General features: G+C 45.7%; 1 protein-coding gene across 5 annotated transcripts in view; it reads right to left on the reverse strand.

Moving 5' to 3' along the window:
- The window catches only part of tango2 (transport and golgi organization 2 homolog (Drosophila)), a 368,109-nt gene that overhangs the window by 233,367 nt on the left and 122,068 nt on the right, over positions 1–12,674 (reverse strand). The window lies entirely within an intron of this gene.

Raw genomic sequence — 12,674 nt, forward strand, 5'->3', positions numbered from 1 at the left:
AGCAGTGTGAGCCACTGCGCTACCATGCTTGATCCCTTTAGCCACGAGGGCCACATCCAGCTCCCTCTTGAATATATCCAACAAACTGGCCCCAACAGCTCTCTCTGCCAGAGAATTCCACAAGTTGACAACTCTCTGAGAGAAGTTCTTCCTCATCTCAGTCCTGAATGGCTTACCCCTTATTCTCAGGCTGTGACCCCTAGTTCTGGACGTCCCCAACATCGGGAACATTCTTCCTGCATCTAGCCTGTCCAGTCCCATCAGGATTTCTATGTTTCTACGAGATCCCCTCTCATTCTCCTAAACTCCAGTAAGTTCAGCCCAGTCGATCCAGTCTTTCTTCGTATGTCAGTCCTGCCATCCCGGGAATTAGTCTGGTGAACCTTCGCTGGTCACCCTCAATAGCAAGAATGTCCTTCCTCAAACTAGGAGACCAAAACTGCACACAATGCTAAGATGTGGCCTCACCAAGGCCCTGTATAACTGCAGCAAGACATCCCCTATTCCTGGACTAAATCCTCTCGCTATGAAGGCCTGCATACCATTAGCTTTCCTCACTGCCTGCTGTACCTACATGGCAACCTTCAGCGACTGTTCCACTATGATACCCAGGTCTTGTTGCACTTCCCCTTTTCCTAAACTGCCACCGTTCAGATAATAATCAGCCTTCCTGTTTTTGCTACCAAAGTGGATAACCTCACATTTAGCCACATTATATTGCATTTGCCAAGTATTTGCCCACTCAGCCAGCCTGTCCAAGTCACCCTGCAGCCTCTTTGCATCCTCGTCACAGCACACATTGCATCCTGGCTTAGTGTCGTCTGCAAATTTGGAAATATTGCATCAATTCCTTCGTCCAAATCATTATTGTATATGGTGAACATCTGGGGTCCCAGCACTGAACGCAAGTGCTGCAACACAAGTCACTGCCTGCCACTCTGAAAAGGACCCGTTTATTCCCACTCTCTGCTTCCTGTCTGCTAACATGTTCGTTATCCACGTCAATACATTACCTCCAATACCATGAGCTTTAATCTCGCTCACTAATCTCTTGTGTGGGACCTTGTCAAAAACCTTTTGAAAGTCCAGATACACAACATCCACTGGTTCACCGAGTCCACTCTATTGGTCACATCCTCAAAAAATTCCAGAAAGTTTGTCAAGCATGATTTCCCTTTAGTGAATCCATGCTGACTTGGACTGATCCTGTTTCCAAATGTTGTTATTTCATCCTTAATAATTGACTCCAGCATTTTCCGCACCACAGATGTCAGGCTATCCGGTCTATAATTCCCCGTTTTCTCTCTCCTTCATTTTTTAAAAAGTGGGATTACATTAGTTACCCTCCAATCCATTGGAACTCTTCTAGAGTCTACAGAATGCTGGGAAATGATCACCAATTTACCCACTATTTCTGGGGCCACTTCCTTAAGTATTCTGGGATGTAGAGCATCAGGCCCTGAGGACGTATCAGGTTTCAAACCCATCAATTTGTCCAATACAATTTCCAGACTAATAACGATTTCTTTCAATTCTTCCTTCATACTAGACCCTCTGTCTGATCGTATTTCCAGAAGGTTATTTGTGTCCTCCTCCGTGAACTAACGTTTTTTGCCCTTTGGTGTACCGCAGCTCCACCCATACAGATTCCACGTTGTCCAGACTAATGTCCTTCCTTACTATTGCGTTACTCTCAGCAATGCTATCCCACATCCCTTTCCTTTCCTTCTATCTTTCCTGAATATTGAATACCCCTGGATGTTGAGTTCCCATCCTTGGTCACCCTGGAGCTAGGTCTCCGTGACCCCAATTACATCATATTCGTTAATGATTGTCAGCGCAGTTAATTCATCAACCTTCTTCCAAATGCTCCTCGCATTGAGACACAGAGCTTTCTGTCTTGCTTTCTTGACATTTATAGCCCTTTTAGAATAATGATGTAACGTTGCCCTTTTTGATTTTTGTCTTTCACTTTTACTTTTCCCTTTATTGCCTTTTGTTTCTGTCCCCACCTTACTTCCCTTCCACTTGCTGCATCGGTTACCACCCTCCCCAACAGTACTAGCAAACACTCCCCCAGGACATTGGTTCTGGTCCTGCCCAGGTGCAGACCGTCCGGTTTGTACTGGTCCCACCTCCCTCAGAACTGGTTCCAATGTCCCAGGAATTCAAATCCCTTCCACTTGCACCATCTCTCAAGCCACACATTCATCTTAGCTATCCTGCCTTTCCTACTATCGACCGTGGATATCTAAGGAAATAAGGGAGAGTATCAAATTGAAGGAAAAAGCATACAAAGTGGCAAAAGATTAGTGGGAGACTAGAGGACTGGGAAATCTTTAGGGGGCAACAGAAAGCTACTAAAAAAGCTATAAAGAAGAGTAAGATAGATTATGAGAGTAAACTTGCTCAGAATATAAAAACAGATAGTAAAAGTTTCTACAAATATATAAAACAAAAAAGAGTGGCTAAGGTAAATACTGGTCCTTTAGAGGATGAGAAGGGAGATTTAATAATGGGAGATGAGGAAATGACTGAGGAACTGTACAGGTTTTTTGGGTCGGTCTTCACAGTGGAAGACACAAATAACATGCCAGTGACTGATAGAAATGAGGCTATGACAGGTGAGGACCTTGAGATGATTGCTATCACTAAGGAATTAGTGATGGGCAAGCTAATGGGGCTAAAGGTAGACAAGTCTCCTGGCCCTGATGGACTGCATCCCAGGGTGCTAAAAGAGATGGCTAGGGAAATTGATAATTTACCAAAATTCACTAGACTCTGGAGTGGTCCTGGCGGATTGGAAATTAGCAAATGTGACACCACTGTTTAAAAAAGGAGGTAGGCAGAAAATTATAGGCCAGTGAGCTTAACTCCGATAGGAGGGATGATGCTGGAATCTATCATCAAGGAAGAAATCGCGAGGCATCTGGATGGAAATTGTCCCATTGGGCAGACACAGCATGGGTTCATAAAGGGCAGGTCGTGCCTAACTAATTTAGTGGACCTTTTTGAGGACATTACCAGTGCGGTAGATAACGGGGAGCCAATGGATGTGGTATATCTGGATTTCCAGAAAGCCTTTGACAAGGTGCCACACACAAGGTTGCTGCATAAGATAAAGATGCATGGCATTAAGGGTAAAGGAGTAGCATGGATAGAGGATTGGTTAATTAATAGAAAGCAAAGAGTGGGGATTAATGGGTGTTTCTCTGGTTGGCAATCAGTAGCTAGTGGTGTCCCTCAGGGATCAGTGTTTGGCCCACAATTGTTCACAATTTACATCGATGATTTGGAGTTGGGGACCAAGGGCAATTGTCCAAGTTTGCAGACGACACTAAGATGAGTGGTAAAGCAAAAAGTGCAGAGGATACCGGAAGTCTGCAGAGGGATTTGGATAGGTTCAGTGAATGGGCTAGGGTCTGGCAGATGGAATACAATGTTGACAAATGTGAGGTTATCCATTTTGGTCGTAATAACAGCAAAAGGGATTACTATTTAAATGATAAAATATTAAAACATGCTGCTGTGCAGAGAGACCTGATGTGTGATAGTGCACGAGGAGCAAAAGTTGGTTGACAGGTGCAACAGGTGATTAAGAAGCCGAATGGAATTGTGTCCTTCATTGCTAGAGGGATGGAGTTTAAGACTAGGGAGGTTATGCTGCAATTGTATAAGGTGTTAGTGAGGCCACACCTGGAGTATTGTGTTCAGTTTTGGTCTCCTTACCTGAGAAAGGGCGTACTGGCGCTGGAGGATGTGCAGAGGAGATTCACTAGGTTAATCCCAGAGATGAAGGGGTTGGATTACGAGGAGAGGTTGAGTAGACTGGGACTGTACTCGTTGGAATTTAGAAGGATGAAGGGGGATCTTATAGAAACATATTGAATTATGAAGGGAACAGATAGGATAGATGTGCGCTGGTTGTTTCCACTGGCAGATGAAAGCAGAACTAGGTGGCATTGCCTCAAAATAAGGGGAAGTAGATTTAGGACTGAGTTTAGGAGGAACTTCTTCACCCAAAAGGTTGTGAATCTATGGAATTCCTTGCCCAGTGAAGCAGTTGAGGCTCCTTCATTAAATGTTTTTAAGATAAAGATAGATAGTTTTTTGAAGAATAAAGGGATTAAGGGTTATGGTGTTCGGGCCGGAAAGTGGAGCTGAGTCCACAAAAGATCAGCCATGATCTCATTGAATGGCGGAGCAGGCTCGAGGGGCCAGATGGCCTACTCCTGCTCCTAGTTCTTATGTTCTTAAGATCGCCTGACCATTTATTCAGTTTTCTCTCGAGGTAAATTCTCACTGCGATACAATCTGTGACCACATGAGGCTGATGTAGAAGACATTCCTTGCCTCTCTGGGCCAGTGCGGTTGGAGCAGCAGCCAGTGATCTGTAAGATTCTCTTTGGGTGGCATATCCTGCTATTGTGTTCAGCGTTGGGATCTGTATTATTTCTTGTGTTCAGTCTGTCACTAAAAAACCCCGTGTGTCCTTTATCATTCTCTCAGTTAACCTGGACGTACAGCCTCCTCCACCCCTACAAGCCCCTATGCCCACTCCTTTCACCTCCAAATTGTCTCTTCACACCAGGGCTCTTGTCCTTCAAGAGCACTTCTTTTTTTTCATCACCTTCCCCGCCGATCTCCACTCCCTACTCCCAGGTACTTGTCATAATATTCAGGTAAACATCATAGTACAAACATACATACATACTGATGGACAGATCAACGGACCAATCAACACACACACAACACCACAGCCAATCACAGGCAAGAGCATACACAGTACAAAACAGGGAACACAACACTTCCTGGGCATTCCAGCAGGAGACAGCTCAGGGCACAGAGCTCATAGCAAGCCACTCAGACAGCCACCATGTGCTGAGTGCCACTACAAGATAGTATTAGGAATAGGTCCACAGATTCTAGGGTTATGATCGAACCTCAGTAACCAGTTTACCACTGTAAATAAATGTTAGTAATAAAACTGAGTTGTACCATTCGCAACCGTGTTGGTTCGTCTGTGTAGCAGAGTACCCAACACATCAGTACTCATCCCCAAGCATCCGTCTCTGCCGTGTGGCGACATGGACTCCATCAGCTGAATCGGTTCCTGTGCCACAAGGACTTTTGGTTCTAGCTTTACCAGGTCTTCAATTGTTCGCCAAGGATGGCATTAGCTGGCAACAAAACTACGCATGTATACAGGAGCCGGTAAAATGTTGCAGGTGTATGGAATGGAATGTCTCTGCATATTTTGCATATTGGTCAGCTAAGTCGTGCCCAGCATTGTTTTTTTTAAGCATGTTTTCAGTTTGTTAGATATTTACTTGGGAAACGGTACTGACAGGCGTCCAGTGACATTCTGTTTGACCGTGTTTTTAGTTCAGCAGTTTTTTTTGTATAATAATATTTATTGTCACAAGTAGACTTACATTAACACTGCAATTAAGTTACTGTGAAAATCCCCTAGTTGCCACACTCTGGCACCTGTTCGGGTACATGGAGGGAGAATTCAGAATGTCCAATTCACCTAACAAGCTCGCCATTCGCGACTTGTGGGAGGAAACCGGAACGCCCGGAGGAAACCCATGCAGACACGGGGAGAACATGCAGACTCCGCACAGATAATGACCCACGCTGAAAATCGAACCAGGGACCCTGGTGCTGTGAAGCAATAGTGCTAGCCACTGTGCTAGCCACTTAGGGCTCCTGTTTCTGAAGTGGAAGTTTTAAGTTTAATTTCCTATCCAAGGTCATGTTAGGTTTTGAACGAGTGAACATGACGTTGTTAAAACTGTGCAATATTGAGCCTGTTAATCTTTCCAGTGCTTGCACGCAATTTTCCAAATGCTGACAATGGGTGTGAAGGTATAAAATAATCAAATAATCCTGAGTTACACCCTTTAGTAAGGTGTCAGGATAGAACTGTCCTTTAAACAGCAGAGCAATTTACAATTTTTACATTTAATAATACAAATGAATGTGACATTTTAAAAAGTAACTATGTAGAATTTATTGTGAATTTATTGTGGGTCACGAGAGTCGGCCATTCTGGAAAAATGGGTCGCTGGAAAAAAAGTTTGAAAATCACTTGTAGATTGTGGAAAGGGTTTCTGGAGTCAGGTGGTGAATTACACTCTCTGCAAAATTCTCAGCCTCATGACCTGCTCTTGTAGCCACAGCATTTATATGACTGGTCCACTTGAGGTTCTGCAGTGTTTTGGGATTCCGAGGTTGTGAAAGATGTTACATTAAAGCCAAACTAATTTTTCTACCTTTTTCAGGCTCTAATATTTTCAAGTTCTTTTGAATGTTATAAACCACCAGTGGCAAAACACGACAGGATATTCTTGAAACATAATTTATGAGACATGCCATCAGATAGATCTGCAAAAATTAACTGACCAATAACACAACTTACCCTTGAAACCTGATTAACCCACTACCATTAATTTTATACTAAATGCAACTGTAATTCTGTTTTATAGATGAATTAGTACAGCAATCAATAAGGAAACTTTTATCGGAGTGATAAATACATGAGAAATGACATTTTTATTTGATTAGAGCGGTAATTGTGAAGGCTGCCAATTTTGTCTCTACCATCCAAATTCTTTCAATGTCTCTTCAGAGTCCCACTGTCAGATATTGTCAGAGGGATAGGAACAATGTGTGATGAACAAACCATAACCTTGATACTTAACAGACCCATGAACACTGGATAAATTCAAGGTTTGAGGTTTCCAGTCGTACTTTTATCCCCAAGATAGCTTTAATGTTGGCATTTTCTCTGTTATTCTCTCATTCCCTGCTGTGAAACTCATCAATACCTGTTCCTGCTGAGAAGTGACAGCAACAAAACACAATGGAGGCAGGCCTATTCCAGCATCCAGTGGTAGCGAAGGTCATTGATTAAAATTATTGGACCTGTAGAAAATCATCTTAAGATAGAAGACTGCAATCTCATGAGCTGGTCTTCTGCCTAACACATGTTTTGAACGATCTAGCACTTTTAGATGTCTTTGCTCCTCCACAGTTCCCAGCTTCTTGCCATTTAGAAAACACTGATCGATCTTCCTAAGGTCCAAAGTGGACAACCACACACCAAACTCCACCTGCTATAAATAGCATTAGAGGCAGGCTGCTTGGCCACAAATGTCTCACCTCCTGACTTTTCAAGGTATCTTCACCATCTACTCTTGGTTCAAGCCAACTGTGATAATGAAATTCTCACCTGGTTCAGTGTGGACAGAGCAGTTCACTTGATTAGTGATCTGTTATTGCACTTAATAGTTACCTTCTCACACAGCGGAAGCATGCCGGGCCCATAAACCAGAGGTCGATGGATCTAAACTATCCTCTGCTATCCAATCGCACATCTATATTTTCTTTGCAGTAAATTGGAATCAGCTTCTTGCTCTGTTTCTGCAGTGTACTGGTTATTGTGTTTGCTTTATATGCAAAAGATCCTCGGTTTGAAACCAGGTAGAAAAATCATTCATTTCTGGTTGCAGCGTATACAAAGAGGCAGCAGCAACTCACCAAGTTTACTTCAACAATACTTACTCACATCTCCAGCAGGTATAAAGACAATAGCAATAATATTATGGAAATACTAATAACCCCCATCTCTCATTAGATGTACTGAGATTTTATCCTATGATCTCTCATCTCCATCTGATCTCCCCCACCAATAGTTGCCTGACCTGTTATGCTCACAGTGCACCACCTTCCTAAACAAGTTACATAGCCAACAACTCTTGCTATTTGATTGGATGATTCATCATTGATTCCAGGTTCTCCAGGACATTCTTGGAGGTTTGGTAACTGTACCCCATCCCAACCTGGGATATGTATCACCGCATCTGGATCAGGCCAGGCCAATATTCTGGATTATCACAGAATTTACAGTGCAGAAGGAGGCCATTCGGCCCATCAAGTCTGCACCAGCTCTTGGAAAGAGCACCCTACCCAAGGTCAACACCCCCACCCTATCCCCATAACCCAGTAACCCCACTGGCCAATCCACCTAACCGGCACATCTTTGGACTGTGGGAGGAAACCGGAGCACCCGGAGGAAACCCACGCACACACGGGAAGGATGTGCAGACTCCGCACAGACAGTGACCCAAGCCGGAATCAAACCTGGGACCCTGGAGCTGTGAAGTAATTGTGCTATCCACAATGCTACCGTGCTCCCCATCTAAAATTATTGTGGGAGCACCATCAGAAAAGTTCAAGAAGGGAATCCACCACTATCTTCTCAGGGGAACTACGGAAGGGGAGTGAACGCAACCTTGCTGACATCGTTCTCATCCCAAAAGCAAGCAAGAAAAGGAACAATCTGTGAAGGTGGAATAAAGGGAGAAGTTGATGGCATGGCTAATTTGTTCTCCTCGCATCTTGCAAAATAATTTATGGTACCCCAAATCCTGTTCTTAAAGTGCTTGACTACTACAGTCAGAAACTGAACCACTTCAGTGGGCAGCACAGTAGCACAGTGGTTAGCACTGTTGCTTCACAGCTCCAGGGTCCCAGGTTCGATTCCCGGCTTGGGTCACTGTCTGTGCGGAGTCTGCACGTTCTCCCCATGTCTGCGTGGGTTTCCTCCGGGTGCTCCGGTTTCCTCCCACAGTCCAAAGATGTGCAAGTTAGGTGGATTGGCCATGCTAAATTGCCCTTAGTGTCCAAAAAGGTGAGGTGGGGTTACTGGGATAGGGCGGAGGTGTGAGCTTAAGTAGGATGCTCTTTCCTTGGGTGGGTGCAGACTCGATGGGCCTCCTTCTGCACTGTACATTCTATGATGATTCTAACTGTGCAGAAGCCACTGAAGTGTGCACATGGGTGATTCCTCCTGATTTCTGGCCACAATGTTGGGGCGTGATCAACAAAAACCTTGAGTAAACAGTTAGAAATGGGATTTTAATTGTTTCTCTGTGACCTCTGCCAATCTTCCAACAAAGTTATGGTGGAAGCTGTTTATAAATATGAGAAATGCCGATAAAAAGATTTAAAAAAAAAAAGTTATGGTGGAAACAGGGCTTTGCGATGCCGCAAGTGAGAATTATGATCGGGCGGGGAATAGTGGGCAATGGAAAAATCGCGATTTGCGCTTGCCGCCGATTTTGACACCATGAACTGGTCCCTCACTGGTGGCGTTATTGAACTTTGTGCCCCGTGCCAGTGGGTCTATGCAAAACCATAATTTGCATGGATTTAAATATCCATGGATTGGGCACATCATGCTCCACCCTTCAGCGATGCTCCGCCCTCTTAGGTGGAAGTCACGCCGATGGGAATTGGTGCAAGTATTTACAAGCAGGGCCTGGATGCCATGGCTGTCGAAGGGGAGCAGGAGGCTAAAGAAGCTCTCCAAAACCTTCAGAAATTGTCAGGCTGGCTGTGGGGTGAGTGCCCGGGCAGTGGCGGGGAATGACTTGGTGCCAAGTCGGTGTTCTCGGGTGTTCCCCTCAAGATTGAGGTGGTCAGGCTCAGACCACCATTGTCATGTAGATTTAAACACACCCGTATGGTGCCACTTACAGGCTCATGGCTGCTTGCACTGCTGACTACTCACTGTGTCCTGTGAATGTTCAGAGAGCCCTTGGTGATGTGGGAGCCCACGCAGGCCGCCGGTCTGGAAACCCTCATGCCCCAGCGGTATCATCAAGGGGATGGGCATGGCCAAGCTCAATCAGTGGCCCACTCGTCCTCAAAAGCACTACCCCACTGAAGAGGAAGCAGGGGATTATCAGAGCTCACCCCAAACAGGCCACCTGCACTGTGCCCTTTGAAACCCTCCTTTGTTCTCTGCCCCTCTCAGGGCAGAGGCCTCACCAGTGATTCTCACCCCTCAGGATCACAGGCTGTCTCCTCCTGGTGAGTCTGGCAGTGCTGACCGCCTCTGTCATCTCTTTCCAGGTGTTGTTCAGGAGGATGAGCTTGAGTCTGCGGCCCACTGTGGGGAAAGAGGGTGTCCCACCTCTCCTCATTGGTTTTGAATAGTGGGTCCACTGCAGATGCCTAAAATCGGGGGCGGAAGAAGGTCTTCCCTGAGCCATCGTTATGGCTGCAATGTGTGTGTAATGAGTGGAGCACTGGAGCACTTAAAAACAGCTCCAGCTGTCAGGCTCTTTGGTGCCAATTCTGGCCCAAGTGGTTACACTGCCTGTTGGCCGGGAATTACTTTCAATTCATGCCGACAGGGGGCTGGTTCATTTGCATGTACTGAATCGTGGAACAAATAGCCCCCAATGGAAATGTTAATCTCATGATATTCAGTCCCAGTGGGAACACGGAGTCTCCCAAACGGAGAATCCCGACCAGAATTTCTGCAGAAATTCAGTGCTAGGATACTCAGCAAAATGATTATGCCGTTTCAACCAAAATGCTTGTGGGAACAGCCTTACAGTAATAAAACGGTCTACATCTGAGCACAAATATTTTATCTCAAGAGGAGAAACAATGATGGCTAGTGTGGGAAATTCAAAACTTGCCTTGGAGATTGAAGTCAGATCATAGTGTTCGCACCAAGAAGCAGGAACTTCACTTTGCATGTAGTTATTCCAATTTTGGCTTGGGACTGCTTGATGCTACACTGGCTGCCTGAAGCAAAATGAGCATTTAACATAGACATAGACATAGAACATACAGTACAGAAGGAGGCCATTCGGCCCATCAAGACTGCACCGACCCACTTAAGCCCTCACTTCCACCCTATCCCCGTAACCCAATAACCCCTCCTAACCTTTTTTTGACACGAAGGGCAATATGGCATGGCCAATCCACCTAACCTGCACGTCTTTGGATTGTGGGAGGAAACCGGAGCACCCGGAGGAAACCCACGCAGACACGGGGAGAACGTGCAGACTCCGCACAGACAGTGACCCAAGCCGGGAATCGAACCTGGGACCCTGGTGCTGTGAAGCCACAGTGCTAGCCACTTGTGCTACCGTGCTGCCCTAAATGCATTGTACTGCATTTCCCAGCACCAACATTTCTCACTTTCCTCATCAAAACCAGCAGCATTGGAGTCCGTGTACATTATTACATTTTGCCAGTGGTACCCTGCTACTGATAAAATGCCTGGAAGAAAGTTCATCATAACTAACACCTTGTTCCATCAGAGAGACAAGCACAAGGCCTCATGGCCTCATGGCAACAGAAACAATACTAGAAGTATCGAAAGCTGAGGCACTCATGATCCTGGTGAGAACCCTATTCAGCCAGTGCCTCACTGCCAACCTGATCATTCCCAGTGACCCAGAGGTGCAGAGTGTTCACAGCACCTGGTCTGCCCTCAAGGACTCCATAATCAGCACTTGCAAGGAGACATTTGGTCACTCGGCCAGCAAACATCATGACAGGTTCAATAAAAAGGACCAGGTGCTGATATGCGACCAGCGTAAGGCATTTCTGAACCTAAAACAGTAACCCAACTCGAGAGCAGAAACACAGCTCTACAGACAACTGAAGTCTGAGGTCCAGAAAAACATTAAGAACAGATTGTGGGTCGAGAAAGTACAGTTAGTTGGCAACTATGATCTGCGCATTTTCTTGAGTGCAGTCAGGACCACCTAGTGCCCAAGCACCCAAGGTACAACCCCACTGCTGGCCAAGTCTGAGAGGTGCTCATCAAGAATAGAGAGACAGTCAGCACCCACTGGAAGGAGAACTTCAAAGACCTCCGGAACAGAGACTGTTCTCAACACAAATGTCCTCTACTTCATCCTGCAGCATGTTACCCACCACCAGCCCAGTACAACCCCAACGTGGCACAAGGGCATCTATACCCGCTAAAGAACAACAAGGAATCAGGATTGGATGGGATCCCTGCCAAAGCACTAAAACATGCAGGGAAGTACGATTGTCACTAATACATGACTTAATTTCCCTTATGTGGAAAGAGAAGAACATGCCAGGAGATCTCAGACACCATAATTGTGACTTTCTCCAAGAAAGGCGACACATCTGACTTTAGTAAGTACAGAGTCCCTACTGTGAGCCACAGGGAAGGTCCTCGCAAGAATCCTCCTCAATCACCTTCTCCCTGTGGCTGAAGAGCTCTTTCCAGTGTCCTAATGCAAATTCCGTCCACTAGCGGGCACAATGGACATGATCTTCACTGTACGACAACTATGTGAAATGCAGGGAACCGCCCCGATCCTTGTCGATGGCCTTCTTTGACCTCACAAAGGCCTTCGACACTGTCAATCGCAAGGGTTTATGGAGCGTCCTTCCTCATTTTGGCTGTCCCCAAAAGTTTGCCGCTATCCTCTGCCGACTCTGCGATTACATGTAAGCCATGATCCTGACCAACCGGTCCAACAATCCCGATTCACATTCAGACTGGGGTCAAGACTGTGTCATATCACCAATGCTCGTCTCAATCTTGCTTCCTGCAATATTCTATCCCACCCTCCGCAAGCTCCCTGCTAGAGTACAGAACAAACGGGAATCTGTTCAACCTCCACCACCTGCAGGCCAGCTCTAACATCATCTCATTCTCGCCATTGAACTACAGTAAAGATGATGTTTGCGCCTGTGCACACTTTTGAGGCTGAGCACCAGTCCATTGTCAACACCTTCACTGAGGCATACGAATCAGAGCATAGACTTTGCACTGAACATTCATGAGACAAAGCTCCTCTCACAACCTGCCCCACAGCACT

The sequence above is a fragment of the Scyliorhinus torazame genome, chromosome 1 (genome assembly GCF_047496885.1).
Source record: "Scyliorhinus torazame isolate Kashiwa2021f chromosome 1, sScyTor2.1, whole genome shotgun sequence".
Classification (NCBI taxonomy): Eukaryota; Metazoa; Chordata; class Chondrichthyes; order Carcharhiniformes; family Scyliorhinidae; genus Scyliorhinus; species Scyliorhinus torazame.